The following is a 25152-nucleotide window of genomic DNA, read 5'->3' on the forward strand; positions in this document are numbered from 1 at the left end:
TAAATGAGAAACATCTCTTCCTAATTGTAGAAAATAATCATAGTGTCAGCAGTTTCGAAATATAAAGTTCTCAATAATAAATGTCTTTGTACAGATAATGTAATAGGAACAAATAATAAATGTGTAATGTTATCCTGGAAACGATCACATACAGCCCTGAAAATACATATTTGGCCCAATTTATCACATCTCAGTTTCTTTACAGCCAGGGCATATAATTACTTTACGCTCCCCACATATAGAACAATTACACTTACTACAAAAAGTATTCCCCTTCCTATCTTTTGATCTGTGACTAAAATCACATCTTCTTTTCTTTAGTGGATGTGCTTGGGTAGGCTTGTCTGATTTGATTGGTTCTTTTTCTAAAAGTTTACCAATAGACGAACGGATCTCACGGGGAAGATGTGTGTGGGGAAGATGTGTGTTATTCAAGCTCTTTTCCATAACAGGTTTTGTCAAAGAGAGCGAAAGATTTTTGAGAAATGATACTCTCGCCTCATTTGAAAAGCTATCCATTTTGCTATTGCTTTTCTAAATGATAAAACTATTTATAGCAGCGATGTCTAAATTAGCATAAAAGTACCGCTTGGGCCACCTTCTCGATTTTCTTTTTGTGGTCCTGCTGTGCCAAAGCATATCAAATACATCGACCTCTCCTTAAGTTAGATTGTAGAACTACACAATTTCAGACTTATTTGATTTTTCATTTTCCAGAGAAGTACATAGACGATATCAGTAAAACTTTTTACTTTTTCTGTGGGGTAAATGACACCAAAGTTTTGTCGTCCTGATACATAATTGTTGAAGAGCCTACTGGAGCGGAAAGCAGCATTGATGGTGGTATTTGCGGTTTGTTCCTCCTCAATGTACCTACAAATGTGAGTTTCTTTTGGAGGAGGGCGTCAGTCAGAACCAGTTGTCCGCTGTAATGTTTCCATTAGAACCCATGATAGATTCCGTCAGACGCAAAACATACTGGGCAGGTAAAGGCAAATCTCCAGGTCTCCTCTTTATTCTGTTGTCCTTGACAGTGTATGGAATGCCACGCTAAAAATACAATACCTTCGTGTCACATAGTGACATTATTTTCAACCCATGTTTGTCGGGTTTCGATGGGATATACATTTTGAATGTACAGGCACACCGGAAATTCAGTAGAGTCTCATCTACTGTGACATATGCAGATGGACTATAATTTTTTTCACTGTTGGATTCAAACATGTCCCCCACACTTCTCTGAAAGCTGCAAATTTGTAGTTGATTTTTCTGGCCTCTCTGGTGGCTTTATTATCGAAGCGGAGGTTTTCTAGAAGAAATGCAAACCTTTTCTTGCACATAGTGCAACGGAATAAAAAAATGGTTCAAATGGCTCTGAGCACTATGGGTCTTAACATCTGAGGTCATCAGTCCCCTAGAACTTATAACTGCTTAAACCTAACTAACCTAAGGACATCACACACACCCATGCCCGAGGCAGGATTCGAACCTGCGACCGAAGTGGTCGCGCGGTTCCCGACTGTAGCGCCTAGAAACGCTCGGCCATCCCGGCCGGCTGCAACGGAATACCGGAGGTCCATAGGTTGCTGACGACATCTCATCTACACTGGGCATAGAATTTTTTAGGACATCACTCATGAAGAGAAGGCCCATCAACCTTTTTATTTCAACGCTCTCTGTTGGTGAATGAAACCACTGAACCGTATTGTACTTTTGCCTAGATTTCTCGATTTCAAGATTCGTGTACAAAACAATTTTTTCTATAATTTTCGAATCTATAAAGAATAAAAATATTTCCAATTCACTAGTAACCCCCCTTGCTTTCCCACGTGGACCAGGGAGATGAGTAATAATATTTGTTTCTGGTGTCCTAGAAAATTTTAAATGGATGGGTTTGTTGGTCCATATTGTCTCTAAGTCTTTACCTAGCTCAAAATTTCTCTCATCATCTACATTTGACTGAGAATTATCAAACTCGACTGCTCCTGCCGCACAATGAAATATATCATCCTCGTCATCAGTATTAGAAAATACATCATCCGCGGTTTCTGAACAGTTTTCTGCATCGATATTGTCGCCATCCTGTGACTCAGCCTCCTGTCGGAGAAACTCGTATATCTCCTCAGGAGTACTAAGGAGTTGATGCACCATTTTAGTAAGATACTAGAAGAGAAAACAAAACTTAGATGTAACACCAATATGGGGTTGAATCCGTCCCACAAAAGAAACTAATAAGTGTGACGTAAACAGTAGGGTGGGGTCGGATGCAACCCGAGCGCGGGTAATGTAGGTTTCGGATAGAGAGGGTAGCTGCAGGTCACTCACCAGACTGACGTGGCATCCTCGGTGTTCTCGGGACGACTGCCTGGTAGGGTAGCTGTAACCACAGCGCTCTCAGAAAAGGGAGTGGGGAGTTATAAACAAAACAGACTCGCTGGGGTCGGATCCAACCCCAACCTTACCGTTAGAGGATTTAACACCACGAAATCTATCGTTCTAATGAGTACAGTGATCAGCCACATAAAAAATTTTCCAGATTTGAAGGCTGAAGAAAATGTTTCATGTAGAAGAACCAAATTTCAGGCAACTGTCAACTACGGTGTAGCTCCAAATGCCCAAAAACAGGTAATAATTGCTGTAAACAGTGAAGGGGACTTTTCGATATCCAAACTTTTTGATATCCACTGATCCAACCACGGGCATCCAAAATTTTTTCTTGTGGTAGCTCTGTGTTTTTCCCTTAATGGAGGTGGACTGCATATGAAATTGCTTGACCTTTATGAGTTGCAGATCTAAATGTCTGAAGCAAATAAAATTATCTTTGTCGTGTTACACAGTCATTCAGCATAACTTAAAAATGTGTTGTGTTTGGTACGAACATACTAATTGCAATCACGGAGGTAATACAGAAGGAAGGTAATAATTTTAATTTATTCATTTTGAGTTGCAAGGGAGCGTTATGTAGTAATGACGAGAGAGAAAGGGAACTTCTTAGCGAAGTTGGTTTGCAAAAGATTTATATATTGTTAATTACTAGTTTCGGTAAGCATGGTAACCACCTTCAGATCACGATAAGAGATTATTACATATATTCTATAACAGCAGTACAATTACGCTTTGTAAAACGTTGCCAGAGATTTGAGCCACGTTATGAACGATGCACTGGGAAGTCAAAATTAAAACCATAATATACGGAATAATTCGGAATACACTCCTGTCTTGCATCACATACCACGATGCACTTCATTGCAACCAGGCAATGCTAGACTAGAGAACTGGGACATAAGCAGTTGGCGAATAACTCCGTATATTGTGGTTTTCACCTTGGTTAGTCTAGCCCTGCCTGCAGTGAAGTGGACAGTAATGTATGATATCGGACATAACTATTTGGTGAATTACTCTGTATATTGTGGTTTTAACCTTGATTTGCCGATTAATCGTTCATCTTGTCCCTCACATCCCTGGAAATGTTTTAGGAGTATCTGTACAGCTGTTATAGAATACATGTAATAATATTTTATGAGATCATGGTAACCATGCTTACTGAAAAACGTAATCAACAGTAAATATTGTTCACAAGCGATCTGGAGGTAAGAAATTCACCTTCTCTCAGGCAGATAATGTTTTCGCATAAGTGAAAAATAAATAAATAAATAATTGGGTTACCAAGCACACGCTGTTCATAACACTCTTCATAGTTCTTGTTATGTATTACCCATTGAAGCTGACTGCGTTCTCATGAAGTTGTTCAGTGATTTTCATATATTTCCTATTTGCATTGTAAAATTCATGGAAATTGATGAATTTGTTCGTGTCACTTACAGAAGTGTACCTTCTTCTTCCTCCAATACAAGATATCTATCATTCCTGTGGATCATAGAAAAGATCTTAATAATATAAAAACTTTTGAAGTCTTACTTTTCGTCGCAGGCTAACTCAAAGTTGATGCGTTTTTACAGTGATACTATAAATAAATGTTGTTTATTTCTTGTACATTCACAAATGAGTATATACCAAGATTTCATCCTGAGCGCTAACGAACAGACTAATTTCACATTAGCAGTCTTAAGTATAGTTTTGAAAAGTCTAAATTCACGGAAGCATGAACTTTTGTCCATTAAGTGTTAAGAACTGCTGAATGATTCTTATGAACAGTCTAAGAAATTATTATGCTTCAGGAGACTGTTTATCCTCTTTGTGCACATGGAATATGAGTTTTCTATATTCTCATGAATGCTGGTCACAGAACCGCCATATTAGTAATTAAGGTTAGAATAATGTAACGTAGCTAAAATGAAAGAACATTCTAATAAATGACTGTTCCTTATTTGATTAAACAGTTCATATGCAGTCGTTTGTAGAACAAGTGGAAACAGCCAGTGAACACAGGAATCGGTTGACGACACATAAAAAATGGTTCAGATTTTTCAGCTCTTACAAACGTAATTAAAAGTACTGAGAATCGCTTAACACAGTTATTCTTTTCATTCCCTACCTATAACGCAAGTGTCGAAAAATTTTTCAGTTTGTTATCATTGCAGCGGACAGATGAAAGGAATAAGTTTACTGTGAGGAGTTTTAGGTGTATTTTACTGACATGTTTCAACTTCCGTAAATATAGTTGTATTGATTTTTGTTAATACCTATAACGTAAGACTGAGTTTCCAAAAGAAATTTCATCTTCAAAGAAATATGGTTGCAATAGGGAATCCACAAGAACATAAATCCGTTGTATTCAACCAAAACTATTTTCTGTTACTGTATGTCCTAATTCTGTATTTGAATTGCCATTACTCATCTCAGTGAAGTATACATCTCCAGATGAAGTGTCAGTGTCAGAATTGAAAGCGATATTTAGCGAGACATTAAAATTTGTCCGACATCTTGCCCAAAAAAGCATGAAAATCCCACTTTTGAGGAAGAACTTTTGGTCAAATCTATCGCGAATATGTACACTGAAAACTGTGTATTAACTCTAGTTCATAGTATTAAACCTTTCAAACAGTAGTATTTTTTGGGTCTTGCCCACTCGTCTCGCATAGAGGGTGCCTAAGGAAAGCTGCGTTCTTAGAATGCTATACAACAATTCGAGGAAGTAACATTAGTAGTTTTATTTCTATAAAGCAAATTGATAACCTTTAACTTGTATTTTCAAAGGTGGCGCAAACGATGGGCGACATACAACATAACTCCGAGTTCTTGCTGTACACAAAGTTCTTGCAAGTTGACATACATCACTGATAACTGATCTGCGAGTGCCTGCCCACAAGTGTGCCTGTAATGTCCACCAATGTCTGTATACGGAGCCGATCTGAGCGGCCGAGGCTGGCAGAAGAGGCGCATATACTCACTTCGGCTTGAGGGCGCTCCTGTCTTGGTGCGGTCCTATTCCGCGCATCACTGGCCGAAGTCGCTTCACCACCTTCTCTTCTCTTGCGATCCTCATCTTCGTTCCGGCGCATTTGGTTACCCTAGAATACGTTTTACAGAATGATGCATATATTTTTAAGTGGACGTAAACGAGAAACCGACGATAGTGAAGCATCGAAAAGTACACAGACAAACATGATTACTAAGGATTACTAAGGAACACTTACATCTTGGGATTTGGCTTTGGGTTTACCACCACTGAAGTAAAGTAGGAAGAATAGTCTGCATGTGTCTTTTGCTTAAAGATTTAGATAGCAGCTAGTAAGGAATCTAATGAACTAAAACGACATTTGGAATGGCTTCAGAGCGAGTACGTTAGCAAACCCCGAAAATTCTTCGAATTAAAATTAAAATCATTTGAAAAGCAAAAGGGGTTTCTTAACACTATCTGAGAATGAGAAAGCTATACTTGCCTCTTAGAAATGTTCACATGAAGCCTCCAGATGTAAAAAAGCCTTAGACTTTTGATAAAGTGCGTTTTCTACCAGCTTGCAACTCAGGTCATCGAAACTATGTTTGGCGATAACTTTCCCACGCAACTGCAGTCCATAAATCTGTGAAATGTATTGCTGAAGCTGTACACTTTCAGCTTTCCAGAATTTTGTGTGAAAAGCTGTTTTCATTTCAGGTTGATGAAGCCACATTTCATTTCCTATGTTAGATTTTGCAATGTATTTTGAAGCTGCTTTTATATAACTGCCGTGTTCAATTTGAAACCATATATGAGTCTTCTTTAATACTGAAGTTTTTTCTTTTTTTAACGAATATAGTTGATGTTATGAACTCACTATCATAAGTCTACTTCTTTTAATTATGGTCTTGCCATTATATGTCATGAGAGTCTAATTGTTTCTGTATACTTCCTTATTAATAGTTGTGGTAATAAAATCGGAAGTCTAACTATCGATTTTTCTCTTGATTGGGTTTTGTTTCAAACTCATGAATTTGTCCTGATAACAGTTTTCTTTAAGGAATATTGTATTCCACACCTCTCAACCTAGCATCATCACTACCACTTACCGCCACTTCTGTTCACACAGGGTTTTCTCACTTCCAAATTTCCTGTAACATGTATGACATTTTCAATCATACTGATTGTTCTGTTCAGTTATGTCTGCTTGTTTGTATCCATTACTGAAGAACTTAATTTTAAAATGCGTCATTTTTCATTTTTAACGCACGCAGACATTTGCCTGCAGGGAAACGGTGACCGTTAGAAATTAAAATTGTAGAACAGCCATATGTTGCATCCAATTTTTCCTTTATTTGAACCTGTTTCTCTCGAACAACGTGAGAATCTTCAGAAATGTGGAATTACACTATGTTACACCACCGTCCACTGAAATAAATTTGAAGATTCAACTTACAACGTGATAATTTACATTACGTAGCCAAGCACAACACGTTACAAATATCGGGCTGTGTGGAGCGTCGCCCTCATACATGAAACGGAGTAAGATGGTTGCGTACAATTTACATAAATTTTCTGGTAGGTGCATTCCAAAATTAAACAGGAATACATGACATTTCTTGTTGAGAGAGTTAAAGCTCTGTGTATAAGCACTTGTTTGAAACACCCTCGCTAGGCCTAATGTAAAACATCGTTATTTTTGGGTTAGGTTCTACCGTGACTGTTATTGACATTAAATGAAACAACACGTTTATTGCTACCAATCACTGCTTATTTATCTCCACGACGCGTTTCAGAGGTTTAAACCTTCGTCATCAAGTGGATTTACATTTGCTAGTATGACATTTGTGTGTGTGTTGTACACATGTGATTGTTACGACAGTGGAAGGAACCTGTGACCACTGGAGACAGTGTCACAAGTTTCTCCATAAAATCTTAACACAACACACACACAAATGTCATACTAACAAATGTACATCCTCCTGATGATGGAGGTTTAAAAATTTGAAAGGTGTCGTGGGGATAAATAAACAGTGACTTGTAACAGTAAACATGTTGTTTCATCTAAATCAACGTAATTCAAATAACACTAATGTCACTAAACTATGGCAAATATCTGCCGCTTCTTTTGGCGCTCACGTATAAAAGTCTTAAAAAACATACTTGGTTATTAAATATTTATTAATTATTCCTCCTTTATTTGGTGTGCTTCTTTCTATTTATTTTTCCTGCACAGTGGATGAGCGGCATTTCACACTTTCACATATCTTTGCTAGAGTCCAATAATATGTAATTTTTTTTTAAATCCCTTTCGTTAACACCTTATAATTTTGAGGAAGAGCCGGAGTTATCTTGTGTGTGGGAGACACTCAGTCTGATCGTCTTCACAACATTAAGCAACTACTGCCGGAGCTCTCCAGTCGATTGTGTTGTGGCAGGTGTTGGCAGGTAGTCGGACGGCCCAAATATTTAGCCTCAGGCAACCCGCAACGCACCTGGAGTCCAAATTACCACACGCCACGGCAAATACGGGACAGCTCCGGGGGTTTCTCACACAACCTGGAGAGTCACTGCGTTGGGATACGAGGCCCCAAGTGCTGTGTTGACACTCTACACCTAATCAGGACTCAGAGGCGTCCGACCGAGCTGCACACATGGCTTGTATAACAGGAACTGTCATTCAGTAGTATCCATATGCGATACCTCTGATTTTCCCGGGTCTTAGCGATATGCGGCATATTTTATGGAATGAAACCGACCATTTTTGCTCTAAATTGTGGCCCCGCTAGTACTTTACGGATGATTCATGCTACAGCATTGTACCTCTCCTTGTAATCATTCTGGGCGAACTTTTCGGAAAAGATCAACATCGGGTGTATTCTTTCCTCAGTTTCTTTGCGAAGTTTGCAATTTCCGTGTTCTGCTGATTTATCTTTTCTAGCTACGACTGCCGTAATTCTAATGGCTTATTATTATTATTATTATTATTATTATTATTATTTACTGTTCCTGGCCACGCCTTTCTATGGCTCAGTCTGATTAAACGGAAAAGAAAAGACCCTCGTCTTTACGGGAATTAGATACACGTTCTAATCTCTGTCTCCCTCCCCCCCCCCCCACCACCCCTTCTCTGTGCATCTCCTCCTCCTCCCCCTTTATTCGTCCAACTCCTCCTCCTTCCTCATCTCTCTGTCCATCACCTTCTTCCCTTTCTCTGTCCATTTTCTCCCTCCTCTCTCTCCACATCTTCCCGCCCTCTCTCTCTCCCCCTCTCTCTGTCCGTCACCTACTCCCCTCATTCTATCTCCCTACTCTCCTCCCTCTTTCTCGCTCTCTCCTGAACCTTCTTGTCTACATTCTTCTTTCTGCTATCTTCATTTCCTCCCAGCCCTCCGTCTACTCTCATCTTCCCCCTCTGACTATGAGCTATGTTTATTATTATTGCCTATGCGAATTCTGTAGTAGTATTCTAGTCATAAGCCAATAAGATATAAATGTTGCTTTACTGTATGATAACAATGTCTGGTGTATAAACTTTAACAATAAGAACATGGTGTAAAAATTAGAAGTAAATCGTTCCAGAATTTTTCGAGATGTTTGGTTATAATGTTATTTATTTTATATATTATATACATATAAAAATAGGTATATAAAAACACTCGAGTATTCCAATACGACGTTGTGTCGTAATTTCAAAGCAGTAGGTGAATAACTTGAGCAGTTTTAAGATTTTAAACACACAAACAATTACATTTCTATTTATTTCGTTTATATTTATAGACATTATTCTTTCTTTCATTCTTCGTTTGGGTGATCTAAGGGCCACTCACCAATTTCAGTGCTTATCATAGACATTATTATTATTTACGGCTGTCGATAAAATAAATCCCTATTCCTTACCAGCTGTGGACGAAATTATTACTAGGCAATAAAGAAATAAAGTAAAATAAAAATAAAACAATTACAGTGGCGACAGTAAAACTAAAAATAAGTCCTACATTACAATTTTATTGTTCTACAATAAGAATGATACCACAAAAGTTGTTTCAGTTATTTTATGTTGCTTCATGATGATGTTTCGATTAAAATCGTCACGAAGTCAGGATTTATATTATCAGTGGCTCTTGGTGTTCATAAGAATTTCGTCAAATATTTACGAGCTGTGGGGCAGCACCTGCAGAAAGTTATTGTATTTCTTAAGGCACTGGATTTTACGAAACTGTGAGCTTCAGAGTGCCTGAGAGCAGCTTCAATAGAAAAAATCATTCCCGTCCTTTGCACCAACATTAGTTTTACTTTTCAAACACCTGTGACTGAAAAAAAAAATACTTTTATCATGACAAAGTTTCAGATATAATGAAAACGTGTTTTCAGAATTACACATTTATCATATTAATGCTAGGCTATATATGACTTCGACGATCAGTATGAACACAGTATTTTCTGGAGCCCAGAAGCTCTGGCATAGTGATCTTCTTCAGCAGGAGATGCAAGCCACGATGCATATTTAAGAGATATGCACTTTTTAGCCTCCAAGAATTCTTGGAAGTCTTTATGGTGTCCCATCCATATTTAAATATGAAGTCGGCAGATCGAGTTGATCCAGAGAACTTTTAAAAATAAATGATAGGAGTTATGTCACGCGAAGTCCATTAAAGTAGAAACAAGTAAACACAATACAGGATCTACAACTGCATATGTCCCTTGTTATGGAGGTGCGACTCCAACGTTATTAGTGGAATATCACCAAAGTCATAGAACAGCAGCTTTAAGAAGAAAGAGATTGGTGTGTGAAGGAAATGGATAATAGGCTAATAAACTGTACATATACCGGTCTACAGTCTACAAAGTTGAGAAAACTGGACACAGATAACTTCTTAGAGCAACACAGCAGCTTTGTATTAGACGTACAATATGTAGAAAAGACTTGCCACTGTATTAAAGACATACTCAGCTCTAGTTTTGGAAGCCATTCATCTTCTGTAGTGGAACCAACTAGTGTTGATTCACTGGTGACCACAGAAGAAAGGATATTAATTTTGATTCATTATACCTGTAACTCGTCTATCTTTTACTACTACTATCGCACAAAACGCTTTATAAAAGGAAAGGTACTGGAAAAATTGCAAAGCCAAGAGCGATTTTCATGAAAAGAATCTAGCTTTTGTAATGACAGTCCAAGCAACTTGGAGAATAAGAAAGAAATAACTTCTTGAGACATTCTTAACAAACAGATGTCATTTCCACCACCAACACGTAACAGGATTATAAAACTTTTGAAGAAAGACTTTAAGAACTTTGGGTTAGGCAGAATGACTCTCAATGCAGACATTATCTGACCACACAACTACTATGAAAACGTTTCCCTTTAGATAACACTAGTAAGTAATTGCAATTAGTCATGAGAACATCTGCGAAAGCCCTTGAACAAAAACATGGCTCATTAGCGGATAACGCCTACTCGCCATCACAAGTTTCTTTAGTATCTATGGTACATATAGAGCTTGGCCAGAAATGAAAGCGAGAGAAATGGAAACGCACAATGACCAATGGCTTAGATAAAAATCACATGTCAGACGTGAGTCATGTCAGGCATTAACTATTGACATTAGCTTGATTAACAGGCAGCTGTTGACACAACGGAAGGAGTACTGGTAATAATCGGATGGTTCAGGGTCGAGTCTTCTCTGTAGTAATTCCTTCATTATCAATTTTTGCGTATTGTACACTACAAATAAACCTAAATGATGCTCAGTATACTGAAGTTACTAATATTTTCTTAAAAGGTAGTGAAAAGGAATGGAATATCTGATGTAGGTAATAAATTTGCAGGAAGGGATTACATGGAGTACAAGAGACCTTCGTATATAAAATTAGATAATTTTATTATTTTACATTTGACGATTTACACGTGCTGGGGTGTATTCACTGTAAAAATAGGGTAAGCAGTACTTGTCTCTCTTCTCACAGTTTGGTAGCATACGAGGAGTAACGCATCGTTTCGCCAAATATTGGGGAGTAGAGGTGGTAACGTACAATGGAATGCGCTTTGATGTAGTCGTCTCAGGATGTCATTTCATTCTCTCTCAAACGGGTGATTTTATTTGCGCTGGGAACCTATTGCTCGAAGGTAACTGCCTAAGGGTGCTCGAAGATCATAATGAAAATAATTATAATCAAAATAACAGATATGCAGTACAATACACTTTGATCAAAATCCCTTGCTGAAAAGTTTTTTGCTTGACCACTGTGAATACAATCCTCTCTTTGAAATTTATTCGCTATCCCCAATTCTTTCTTTTCAAGACTTTAATGAAAATATTAATAAATATAATACAGTGAATATTATTTTGGGTTACCAGCAGTGCAAGTAAGATGAAAACTGAGAGCGAAACAAAAAATTAAACAGTTTTCCACATAGCTACTTGAACCTGTGACCCTCGGCATACAACTCTGTTCTCTTTTCGCTGCCCTAACGACTGACTGGCACCCGCAGTGCTATAAACAGCTCGTATCTTGCCTGACGCACATCATAAACGCTATTTTCTTCAAAATACTTGGCTATCTGGACGTCCCACGTCCGTCTTTTTCATTCTGGCGAAGTCCTGCATGTACCAAAAATTTTGAAGAAATCAGTACTAACGAATAGACGCGGTCCCCTTGTAAGCACCGTAAATGAGGAGGTTCGAACGCTGACCAGTCGCTTGTCACTAGGACAAGGTATTGTTATAGTTAAGCGCTTGCAGTGAAATGTATCTGGTATTTGGATCTAGAAGTGGTTATGATATAGCTGCACACGACGCAATTGAAGTCCCAACCAACTCGGCAGTTGGTCCTATGGCTGGTGACGTGTTCCTGTCACAACAGAGAAAATATGATGCAGCAAAACAGCCAGTCACAGCGCCACAGGCAGTTGTCCAGTCATCGAAGGAAGTTTAGGAGAAAATCGTGTAGTCGCAAATTTCTTTGACAGTGGTTTGCGTGAGTCTCATGAACAAGATACTAAAATTTCCCACCGTTTTGGACATCACAGACTGGAGTGGCGTCATCGGCTGTGTGTGCGTGCCTGTGTGTGTGTGTGTGTGTGTGTGTGTGTGTGTGTGTGTGTGTGTGTGTGTGTGCGTGTGTGTGCAGAATACAACTCTTAACAGGGGCCAGTGCGAGTTGTTAAGTGTATCCGCATTACGGCCAATATTGTCTTAATGGAAGTAGAAGAAGCACAAGTATATATGGGCAGGTGGTTCTCTGCAAATATGCCCATTTTCTTACAATCCCTTTAAATGATATTTTATGAGTTTTTAACCCTAGTTGTGAATCTCTTGGGTAATATCATTGCATGCAGTCCTGCAGTGGTACCTGGAGAAGGACGTTTTGAATATGATTGACGAATTTGCACCTGGAAGGAAAAATTGCTTTGGAGAATAATTAGCAGTGACAGTTATGTGAATTCTGATGCTCATGTGATTGTTTGATTTTGTGCATTTGTGCATTTTACACATGCACTTGATGTCTTTGCTATAGTATAATTAAAATTGCTGTTCTAATACCATGGTCTCTGACCTGTAATTACAAAGTTCATTGACTTGGCCGAGTGTAAATTAATTGTGTTGTTTTTAGTATTATTGTTATTGTTCTTTAATTTTTCTATATTGTGTTCTTTCAGTGTGGAATTTAATTACCCAAGTACTGGTAGTTGTTGTACTCCATTATTGGGGCATGTCTTTAGTACTCTTCTTCAGCCCGCATCTCGTGGTCGTGCGGTAGTGTTCTCGCATCCCACGTCCGGGTTCCCGGGTTCGATTCTCGGCGGTGTCAGGGATTTTCTCTGCCTCGTGATGGCTGGGTGTTGTGTGCTGTCCTTAGGTTAGTTAGGTTTAAGTAGTTCTAAGTTCTAGGGGACTGATGACCATAGCTGTTAAGTCCCATAGTGCTCAGAGCCATACTCTTCTTCAATATCTCACCAGATATTTTCCATCATTGTGCGCTGCTTAAAGATTTCGTTTATAGTTCTATTTCTATAGTGAACTGTATCACTTGTTGCAAATTATTTTTGGGATTCTGATATGAATAAGTAACACAGTTCATTGAGTGAACTGTGGATGAAACACTGATCGAGCATTTACATGCATTGATCAAAAATGATAGTGCATTGAGAATGGCTGGTTTCTAGCTGAAATCTAGATCTGCCAATAAAATTTAAAAAGGACGACTGATAGCTGAAGTCTATTATTTACAATTAAAATATAACAGTCTCTGAGTGCAACAGCCTTCTGAATGGAAGGTAACCTGAATAAATAATGTATCCTGATAAGAAAGGTATTTACATCCTCAGCCTATGTTGCTGATAATCTTACCGTACCAAAAGAGTTCTGCTGGAAGCCATTACGACATCATCAAACTGACTTGCAGGACGTTTGATCAGAAACAGAATGTTTGATCGTCAGTTTTCTTATTAGCTATTAGTGATGGCACATAGAAGTATGTATGTTGTGCAACTTACACGTCATTGTGTGAAATCGGTACGCTGTAATAAAGAATTTTTCATGTTGTATGTTAGCCTTCAGTTCAATGACGATAACTGTAAATCACACAAAAATATTGGAAATCACCCAATGTCAGACTGGGGTAGTACCTTTCTAGGAGTAGTGGTATCCCAACCAAGTAAAACGCATACTTGTATATGTTATTCTACAGTAGGATAATCGAATGAGTTTCCTGTTGACGTATGGTAAATGGAACACTAATTATTGCTTAATTTTCCTCTTATTTCAGGACGTACCTACGAATAAGATGAAAGCTTCTCTTGACGTATGGTTCCTCGAGTAATTCGAAATTCACTACGGCCCTTCGAAGTACACGTTTCCTTCTCAGGCTACTGTTATCGTTTCCCTTCACGTGCGTTTTCTGCAATGTAGAGCACTCTAATTAATTGCACAACGTGCGCTGAGTGCAATTTGTATTCAGCAGTAACAATGTGGTTCTTATAAAGCACAGTACCGCTGCGAGAGAAATGTCCCGGCTCTACCCTGTGGCAACCGCAGAAACATCGTTTCGACAACGTGCAGAGGACGGTTTCAGAATCCTCAGCAGAAGAATGCCGCTGACGCAGCTTCGACGGGAATATCACGAGGCGTGCCTGGATTCGCTTATTCGTGCAACTGGAGCAGCTCAACCCACAAGTGTTTGAAGCACCAGTTTCCGCAAGAGTGACATCAGCGTTCTAGGGCTGAGTGCTATTTCTTGCCTGTGTCATCTGAAAACGAATCTCGAATTTTCATTATGTGATATATGTGATGATAAAAATACATAGCATGTATACAGATAGCGCAGCAGCCTTAACTTTCGTATTACGTGGGATTCGTGAAAACGTAACAACCTTCCAGAATGCGCCGAGTTATTGAAATACATTGTTTCCGAAGGTTAACCGGTGGGGCCATATTTAGGTAAAAATGTAATTTATATTCTCACCTTATTGTTTGAGTCGCAGGAAACAAATCGCAGTTCACGCTTAATTCGTTTCAGTAATACGATTCCCACGTGAGCCAGGTGCGTAATTATAAGATTCGAACGGTTTAATCGGCTAACGTGCTAACATTTATTATTTATGCGTTGTAGCGTGGTGATTACTGCAGGAATTTACAGTACTACCGCCTCGCGTGTTTCTCTCACAAGGATAAAGGTTATAAATTAGCAGTATTGGAAATATGCAGAATCAAGTGTGTTTGAGTATCCAGGTATTTTTATATGCACTTGCTGGGTGGTGTTGGAATATAATTTAGTAATCAAGTACCGTTTAGCGAATCAAGGTCTGTCGTGATATTTAACAACAAACACTTTGAGACTAATCAAAATTTTATGAAGTGAATTACATTTAAATGCTTAACATACATGTATGTAAACAGCAAGAGATAGCTGATTCCATAAAAACCATACTATCCTTTCGAAATTGTATTAGGATTCCTTAGAGAAATGCGTATGCTGAACATTGAAATCTCTAATACGTTACCCCACATTTTGCTAACATAAACTGAGTGTCTATAGCAACAACAGTCCATAACAGGATAATAGGCTTCACTGGAGATGAATTCATTTGACTATTTAAGAAATTATATGACAGATGAAAACTGGTAGATGTTGCATTATATTCTGCCTCAAGAAAAAGACTGTTCTGGGAAAAAAAAAGTTTATTCGGCAGATTATAGAACGCAAAATATCATGTTTCACACGTACAACTGTAAAATTAAACTATCAGTTAAATTAATATTAGTTAAATATAAATTGGAAAATTAAATTCTCCATAACTTCAGAAATATTACCGATTCGCAATTCTGGTATCAGCCCGAAAATTCTTTAAAGATTAAACACTTTTGACGCATACTCTCAGTCGTTTCAAATTGCGTAAAAATTTCACATGTTTCATTTTGCAAGATGACAGCCAGTTTTAAGTAAGTATCAGAGGACACAAATGTGGTTTCTGTCACATTAATATTCCATAATATTTAATTCATACAAATTTAATATGCAGCAGAAAATCTCTTGTGAGTTAATACTAGTATAAATTAAACGAAACGAGAATGAAGGAGCTTGTTAAACCACATATAAGATGAATGCAGTGGATGTTCCTGCGCAATATGTGGTGGAGTGGAACCACATATGCGACAGTTCTGTGCATTCACAGCACCGTGCAGAGTAAAATGTGCCTCTTCTGCCCAAAGCATACTCCCCAGATACGTGTCATCTATTTTCTTCTGACTGGTGTGATGAGTACGACAGAAATTTGTGTCCCATGCCAATCTATTTATCTCAAACAATCACTGTCTTCCTCTACGGATTTTACTCTCTGCACCTCCTTCAAGAATAAATGAAATTTTTCCTTAAATTATTAACACAGGTCCTGTCATTCTGTCCGTTCTTGTCAATATTTTCCACATGTTCATCTCCTCTGATTCTGAGGAGAATCTCCTCATATCTAATCAATCAACCAAATTTTCAACGTCCTTGTATGTTACCACATCTCCAGCTCTTCGATTCATTTCTTTTCCCGTTTCCTTATTTTCCGTAATTCCCTTCTATCGAGTGCTCTTCTCCAAACGTACATCCCAGAATTTTCTTCCTAAACATATGGCTGACGCTTGAGACTAATAGACTTCTTTTGCCCAGGAGTTCTATCTTCTTCTATGTTAGACTGCTTCTTACATCTTTCTTGCTTTGTACACCATGTCTTAAGATAGCATACATCCTTCACTTCACTCACTTCCTGGTCATCGGTTGTCATGTGAACTTCATTTCTGATCTACTTTCTGCTACTTCTCATTAGACTGATCATTACATTTAACAGTTTATTTGTCGGTAAAGAGGTAGGAAAGGGTTACATCTAAATGAAAGGAAAAATGCAAATGAAACTGGTGGAAATTAATTTTGAAAAGGGGTAAAGTTAATAAAGAAAGTAAATGTGCGGCCATTATGTTAACAATTAACAAGCGGTAATTAGATATTTGAGATTTGGGGGAAATTACGGTCGCCAGTCCTAAGGACAATTGCCATAGTAACTGAAAAAGAAAGGTTATTACACATGTAATTAGCACTAGAAGCGTGGCAACTGAAGGTTGACACGTGTTGTGTGAAAACTGAAAGTTTATCAGAAGTAATAAATTTCGCTACACTCTGACTTAATTTAGCAAAAGAATTAATAAAACGGGAAAATCGTAAGTTAATTTAGTGACTAAAGTTAATAGTGAGCTTTCTTTCTGAAGCACATCGAAATTCTGTAAGATACGGTTAGTCTTGGACTACCTCAACAATCATTTCAAAAACTACTTGAATCTATGCAGTTTAGAAATAAGAGATTTAACTTTGAACTTGAATTAAATGATTCTGAACAATTAACAATAGTAAAATTTAGCACGTACCAAGCTGAGCTGCAGTCACGTGTAAGCTAAAATACGGTAACAAAACTCGCACTGTTAATTTGTGCTTGTGTAATCTAAATATTGTAGCCAGCTAAGAATACCTTAACTGAACTTTGAAATTAAAGCAGTGAAATCGAATGATGCTGGCGTTTGAATTTCAACGACACTCGGGTTCATTCCGGAAAAGGAAGGGACCCTGCTTGGTAATGCAATTGGGACAATGAGCAACAAAGGTTCATGCTGCGTTGCTGTAATTTAGTTATGAAAATGGAACAGTTTGAAAAGCTGAGGTCTGCCATGCAGTTCTAAAACTTTACGTGCTTCCAGTCTTCCTTGTTGGTTGATTGAAGGTTTGAAGCCGTCGATCGAGGAGGTGGCGACAGTCACTCATTGTCGGCCGTCCCTGTTGCAGAAGCTGGATGTTGGCGCACCTTCTTCTCGACACGTTCACCAGGCGAAACGGGCTCTTGATGTGTGCCAGCTAATGCTTCCCGTCCGCGACACCGTGTCAGAAACTATCATAGCAAGTCGAGCGCAATTACATGCTACCCAACGTTGAAAGCGCGGCAACTAGCGGGAGAGTCACACAACACACCTGCTCCACTGCACCACCCCAGCCAAACTCTCCCTCTGCCCGCGCTCCACGTGACAGAGTTAACACTACCAAAGATCCTAAACACTTTTGTCCTCCACACGACCTATCGATGTATTCGTTCGATAGCATAGTTTTCCCTAGGCCAGACCCAGCGTATAAATACAAATAATATTCACAAAACAAACCAATTATAAATCGACATAAATGCATAAATATATACAAATAGTAAAACAATTACAATATATAAAGACACAGAAATGTCATATCTTCGGGTAACAAAATAAGGAAAAATCTGTAGTACAATAGATGGAAATAGAAGGATATGCATTTCCGGCGTTACAAGTTTCCGTAATTATTCATCTTCATACTTTTCAATCATAATAGCAATGTCATCAATCAACATTATCATTGATACTATTTCATCTTGAATTGTAATCGCATACCTTAAACTTTCTTTTTCTTCCATCGTTGCTAGTTCGAAGTACAGGGTTGACATGATTTTCTTGCACCCTTTTTAATCCGAGTACTTCGTTCTCCTCCCTTCATTCTTACTGTTCTTTCTCCGCCTTGTATTTTGTAAATATTTTACATTACTCATCTTGCCATTAACCTTGCATCTATTTTTCTAATAATTTCGAAAGTTACACCATTTTGCTTGTTGAACATTATTACTAGGTCGACAAATCCTGTGCAAATGTCTACATTTTTATTTTGCCTTACTTGTACTATCAAGCCCACTGTCATAACTACCTCTCTGTTGCCTTTAACTTTCCTAAAGCCAAACAGTTCATCATCTAACAGATCCTTAATTTTCTTACATTCCTTCTGAATGTTATGCTTCTCATCAATTTTGATGCATCAGTTGTTTAGCTGATTCTACGATAATTGTCACGTTTGTCTTCACTTGCTGTTTTCGGGATTGCATGCGAGAAATTTTTCCCAACGTCTGAAGGGGTTTCTTCAGACATAAAAAAAATTAGATTTTAAAAAATGAGTAACCCGCCATGTGGCTGTGTGTTATTATACTTATCTTTGTGCTATCCAGATTTCGACTTTAATGCCATTATCAGGTACAATGCTAAAAGTTGTTAGACGATTCATGTCATGTCTGTTAAGGCAGTCAAAAGCAATTAAACAAGGCTAAAACGTGTCTTTAAGATGTAAGTGCTTGTAGCCTTGTTTACCTCCTTTGCACTGTTTTAGCGGACTTGTCTTTATAATGGCTAACAGCTTTTTGCGTCGTCCTTCATAATGGCATAAACTCCGAAATCTGGACAGAACAAAAGATAAATATGGTAATACACAGTCAAATAGCGGTTTTCACTTTTCAAAAGTATTGCATGACTGTGGCTCAGTGCCATTGAAATCCTTTTAATCACAATTTGGGTGCCACATCCCCCGAATGATTTCATAAATTCTACCTTATTTGGATGCAAGTCTTCCAAGGCTCTGTTAAACTTTAATACTTGGTCCCCCATGCCCTACATGTCAACTCTCATTTATTCATCTATCACGCCATCAGACAATTTCTCCCCCTAACAGAGGTCTTCAGTGTTCTCTTTCCACCTATCCATTCTTTGCTAGGCAGTGGAATTTCTACTCAATACTTAATGTTGACGCTTGCAACGAACATTTCCGTTTCGACGTCTTGACTTTTCTCCTGCAAACATTTCGCTTTTCCTTCCCTGCGTTTCCTACTTCATCCATTTCTGAGTGACTTCTACTACTGTGTTATTGTCTTAGCCTCAGTATTTTGGCACTTCCTTCTTTCTAGTTGATCGATCAGTAAATGGATGTACTGGTGGTTCATAGTGTGCAGCGGGCTCAAACGCAGTATTACTTCTGTTACCCCACGTTTCTCTTCTGGTCTGTTCGAACGTCTGTTATTGCCCTCTTTAGAAAGGCTCTTCAGTTGAGCTTCCGATTGTGGTGTTAATTATTTCAGAATCTGCAGCCATAGATAACTTCGAACGAACATTAATATTTCTGAGTACTTCCTTATCTAACATCTTTCCATTCTGATTATTCCGGACGATTCCCTTCATCACAGCTAAATCGTGATCCTAGCCTATATCTGCTCCTGGCTACTCCTTAAAATGTACGATCGGATTTAGAAAACAGTGTCTTACTATGAGAGAATCTAGCTGGAATCTCTTCTCGTATCCTGATCTTTCTCAAACACACTTTATCATTGTGTGCCTTCTTAACAGTGTTCGCTATTAGAAACCCACATTTAATACACGTTCTCAATTAGGCTTTCTCCTGTATCACTCCTACAACTAAGGACATATTTTCCTGTAAGTATTTTGTCTATTCCCTCCCCTGCTATAGCGCTCCAATGCCCCGTAATTACTAGTTTTTCTATCCCGCTCCACACACTGCATTACTTGCTCAGTGCTCTAACATACTTCTCCGTTCATTCATGTTGTAGGATGTCGTGGTCTCCTGACCTTCATTGCTTACATATTCCGCCCTTACAATCATATTCCGCACATCAAGACGCTTCATTCGAACCCAAACTCGATAAGTTAAAGTCAGTGTTGTATGAATTCATGTAAACGATATGCAGTTAACAAGTAAGCACACCGTGGTTGAAATACTCAAGGCTGGCATACACACATACATTCCAGACTCGATGGTCACAGAAGCTTTTAGTTCGGGAGAGAAACAGCACAACGGGACGCTGCTCCCTTTAGAGGACGACCCAGCTTATGTCGGCCGGTGACGACCTGTGTAGCGGACAGCGTGGGCCCGAGTGAAAAGGGGGACGACCTCGTGTTCGGCTTAATATCAAATTCCACTACATTGTGTGGGAGCGGCCAGCCTACTCATTCTTTGCACATAGCATGCAGTTTCAGAGATTTTCACAGGGAGACAGCAAATGCCAATCTACAGGTTTCTGGATTGGTCACCTTAAACGAGACGTCATTCTCCCGTTTTAGAAGAGCAATGGTGATTGTCATACGATATTTCTGACGCTTTGAGCTGAAGGAATAATGGAAGAGACCGAAAGATATACCCCTTCACGTCTGGCATGGAGCGGCGCTGTTCCGTTGTCGCTCTTGGAGCGAGGACCAAGTCTCTCCTCAGTACTTCACTGGGAGGGCACTTCTGTCGAGAGCGAATCAAAGGCCGACTCTATATTGAGTCCTTGGGATTAAGCGTTGTTCACTGTGTTGGCTGACACACTTATTGTGTGGTGTGAACGGAGAGAGTTATAGTTAAACGCCTGCGAGCGCGAGCGAATTTTGAGTGGCATCGCAGTGGACTGGTTATCTGACTGGTGTACCACGCCAATAGTTAGACTAGGGGCGAGTAGGAATCCTTGACTTCATCAAGGCATAGGGACAGTTTGATTGGAGAAGGTCAATCCAGATAGATCGAGAGTTATCTTTTTTGTCAGCAGCGAGCGGCGCAGACAGCAGTCATCGCAGCTTATGGCATTGTGCGCTACAGCTATTGTGAGCCCCATATTTTCTCCACAACAGTACACTTCACTGCATTTCAGATGCGACAGCCTCGACCATACCTAGCAACTTTCTAATGGATAATTATTCAAGTTGAGTAGGTGCGGCTCTCAGCCATTCTGCCAATTCAATAACAATCTTAAGCTTTGTATAGAGGTTTCATTGGCGAGTCCTGTCCTTGAGAGGTGGCTTCACATTCCGAAAAGAACCAGGATATAGCTTGTTTAATTCATAACTGAAAGTGCCATTGTGATTTCTCGGAATTTTGCAAAATAAATAATAACTTTCGTTAGTTTCATGTTTTTCTTACACTAACTAGCACTTTCCAGTACCTAAGTATCCCACTAGTTACGTAAGAAATTTTGGGAATTTTTGCGTCATTTCCTTACAGCGGACGACTCCAGCAGATATTTATATCTGAAAGTTTTTCAGGCATTTCTCTTAGTTGGGAGCGTCTGTCTGACTTCTGTAGTAGTGTGGGGGTGGAAATTGCGTCTTGCAGGAGCCACAGGGTAAAGGGTACATCTCAGATTAATCCGTTGCACAGAATAAGAGATTAACCCCACACACAAATTCAGAATGTGACTGTGACGTTGGCATATACATCTATCTGTAAAAATAGTTGCAGTATCTGTATCGTCACGTTATCTCAATGTATACGTGTTGAACATAGCTATGCTTAGACGCTCGTTATATCAACATTCTGTTGATGCGGTTCATGCAGGTACAAGAGTTCAGTTTACACATTTTACAATGTAGAACATTTAGTAAATTTACAATACCTGTACACTTCATAAACATGGTTTTAATTCAGTATACGTGTTTGTTAGCGTAAGATTTTAACTTGTGAAGCATTATACGTAACTGCCGCTTTAATGTATTATATAAAATGTTTATCGAACTATCTATCTGTGAAATCGAACGTGTGAAATCTATTACACTGTAATATATTCAGATAATTTGGTTGGACATACATTTCGTGTTTCTGTACGGCTTGTCTCTTATAACTTACTACTCGGCAGGGGCAGTGCACATGTGGAATGTGCCAGTAGCCTGTTTCACACTATAGTCTATGTGTTTGTGAGTGTGAGAGAGAGTCGTTACTTCCATATATCTATTTCTGCCACTCCAAATACGTCTGTAACTCGAGTAAGTTGCTACTAGATGGATTACACAGACTGTCTATCAGACTTTCACACTTACTTATCACAGAGAACGACAATCAGCTTGCCGGCGGGGGTGGCCGAGCGGTTCTAGGCGCTACAATCTGGAACCACGAGACCACTACTGTCGCAGGTTCGAATCCTGCCTGGGGCATGGATGTGTGTGATGTCCTTAGGTTATTTAGGTTTAAGTAGTTCCAAGTTCTAGGGGACTGATGACCTCAGAAGTCCCATAGTGCTCAGAGCCATTTGAACGATTTTTGACAATCAGCTTGTTTAAAGACATTATACTAGTCGTTATCGATAAAGGAAGACTTACGTGCACATCTTTTCCTCCAGCAGTTAGCAGTGGTCAGCTGTGTAAGCGGGTCTATGTAGTATGCATCGGTTGACGGCGTTAATGCCGACTGCTGATGTAACATACAAGAGTTCGCTGTCTACCACATTTTATATATTGACAATGTAATTTATATTATGATGGGTCAGCAGGTTACTCTTGTAAGTGCGAAGCGTCTATGTTTTTTTGATGAAAGGTTTTGCTCATAACGAGTTGCATCACTTCGTATGTCCTACTTTTACATTCAATGACAAGTATATGGTTTAATTACCTAACGTCAATGGTTTTATATTTGCCTAATATGAAGCGACAAAAGCTATAAAGTGAGAATGTGGCATCACTGCACTATATTGATGCATTTAGCCATTGGTGATGGCACAGGAGTCTGCAGATGAAACGTGCCGTTAAGAGAAGCTACGTGTCCATTATTAAGCAACTTAATATCTGCCGAGGGGGGAGGTGGGAAGGACGAATCAAGAAGATCCGCAATTAACTCATCAGCAAGATCGAAGAAGAGCTGCTGGCTCGGCTTGATGTTGCTACCCAGTCACAACACCAACTTGTGATGAAGCCAAGTGTGCAGTCTTTCACCCCTTCTATTCGATCTAAGAACCGAAGAAGCAATGCCGGAAATGAAATAAATTTTCAAATTCGAGATTAAAGTTACTCGTGAAAGGTTACCATTTTACAAGACCTCAGTATCTTCCGGCGTATTCAATGTTGAAATAACTTACGGGAATCCAGGCGGGTGACGTCGTGGCATCCGCCGATATTTCTTCGGTGACCAGCCTGTTACCTTCAAGGTAAAATTGCAGAAAGTTAGCGCTGTGCAAGCGAGTTTTAAATCTCGGTTTGCAGAGCAATTCCCGAAAGATAACACACACACACACACACACACACACACACACACGCACACTGTAAACACCAGCGGCACCACACAACCAGACATGACAGACACCAGAAGTTATTTGTAGTGAAAATTAACAAAAAACAAGTGAGGTACCATTAAGTCCGTGCATCTGTTTTTCACAAGGGAGAGAGCTGGATACCACACAGAATTTAAGCAAAAACCTCCACCTGTATTAAATAAAGTTACTTGCCAATTTAATCTCAACTGCTTTCTCAATAGAACTACCCCAAGAGCTGGAAGTCCATGCGAGAATCTGCGTAATGTTATATTCTATAGTATGACTGGTGCCCATACAGTGTTCCGCCATAGCAGATGTTCTCGGCTGTTGTAGGCGTTTGAGAGTGAGACGCTGTTGCTCAGTACACCGATCGTCCACGGTCCTGGTAGTATGACCAATATCTGATACGCCACAACTGCAAGGAATACTATAGCACCCTCATTATGGAAATCAACATAATCCTGAATGGAGATCCAGGTTTCTGCCCTCTGCATGGACTCCTGTTCTCTCCCCACTAAAAAAAGGGATAGACAGGGTTAACGTCACCTTACCTGTTGTTCGGTAATTTTCACTATCGGTAAATTCTGGCGTCGATCATGTTTGACTGTGACGCTAGTGTTTACAACGTGTGTGTGTGTGTGTGTGTGTGTGTGTGTGTGTGTGTGTCTGTTTTAATATTTTTGGGTTTGCAGCCATCATATTCGGCTACAAAAAACTCTCTACAGAGCAGTTGAGAAGGCGGCTGTGGCAAGATGACGTAATGTGGTGTGAGGTACCGATGACTGATGGTTTATAACGTATGGGCATCGTGAGGAAGACCGGCTAAATTGTGGTCGTTCTTCGCGATTGGCTGCTGTATTCGGAAGTTGCGCATGAAAATGACAATCTTCTCTTATTAATATTTGACTAACTAAACAGCGTATTTACTTGCATTTTACATATAAAGCATCTCTCAGTAGCGTGCTACCATTCCATTATTTCACAAGTATTAAAAACCACCATAATAATAAACAATTACAAAACGAAAAGACAGTCGAAGCACTTCAGAGATCTTTAGATCGAACCTAACGTAGATGGTGGGCGAAGTGATTCGACTGTAAGATCAGAGCTGGTACGGCAATCTCGGAGGACGGACATGTTATCTGCTGCAGGATCAGTTAAGACTTAGTGTGTAAATCAGACCTCGGAGGACAGACGACTGCTGCGATCGATGTTAGTTAAGACTTTATTAGTAATTCAGGCTCATTTGTACATGTAGTTCAGAACTTCGTCATACTAATTACGGACATATGCAGTTCGCTGATTTGCAGAAGAATAGAAACCATTTGTGATTCTAAAGTGGAACGTAATTGTGCAGACTCCCGTATAAACAAACTGATTGGAAATTTAATAATTTCTAAGACAACATTTCTTCTCTAAGCGTTTCTTACAG

This window comes from Schistocerca americana, chromosome 3 (assembly GCF_021461395.2).
Source record: "Schistocerca americana isolate TAMUIC-IGC-003095 chromosome 3, iqSchAmer2.1, whole genome shotgun sequence".
In the NCBI taxonomy this organism is placed as follows: Eukaryota; Metazoa; Arthropoda; class Insecta; order Orthoptera; family Acrididae; genus Schistocerca; species Schistocerca americana.